The sequence below is a fragment of the Lissotriton helveticus genome, chromosome 8 (assembly GCF_964261635.1).
Source record: "Lissotriton helveticus chromosome 8, aLisHel1.1, whole genome shotgun sequence".
NCBI lineage: Eukaryota > Metazoa > Chordata > Amphibia > Caudata > Salamandridae > Lissotriton > Lissotriton helveticus.
Window position 1 is genome coordinate 896,761,221 of NC_136069.1, and position 602 is coordinate 896,761,822.

A 602-nucleotide genomic window follows, 5' to 3' on the forward strand; every position below is an offset into this window, starting at 1 on the left:
CTGGCAAATTCCGGGATGCATATATAGTCCATGCTTCTCAGGATTATCTGCTGACTTGGTGGTGGGACTTTGAGTATGGAACAGGGGAGAACTGGTGCGAAAGCAATGAACTCGGCTCTCCCATCACAAGTTATCTCCCACTTTTGTGTGGGGTTTTGGCACTCTGCGTCTGAAGTAGAAATCTATGGGGAGAAGGGGATGCCAGTTTCTGCCAGGACTGGTGGCACTACTATTTTGCTAGAAGTGACCGGTGCCTCACATAGTCTTGAGGGTGAGGGCCTGTGCTGTGAGAATGAGAGACTGGAACCCCTCAAGGGGGCTCCCTGCAGGGACCCAAAAACCTCCTCAGGGGAGTAGACGCTAGGATGCATGGGTCTGTGCCCCATCATGTGTCTGAAGGTGATGTAACAAAGCAGTGCACTCCCGATGGCTCTTCTTTGATCTGTGGGTCGCCATGTAAATGTAAATGTAAATGTGCTGGACTTGTAAAGCGCACAGCTGCCCGTAAGCGTCCCGGCGCTTGCTTAGGGAACCCGTCCTGGTATTCCCCTGTGAGAAACCCCGGCAGGATATCCACAAGGTGAAAGCCAGGCATCCCGCCG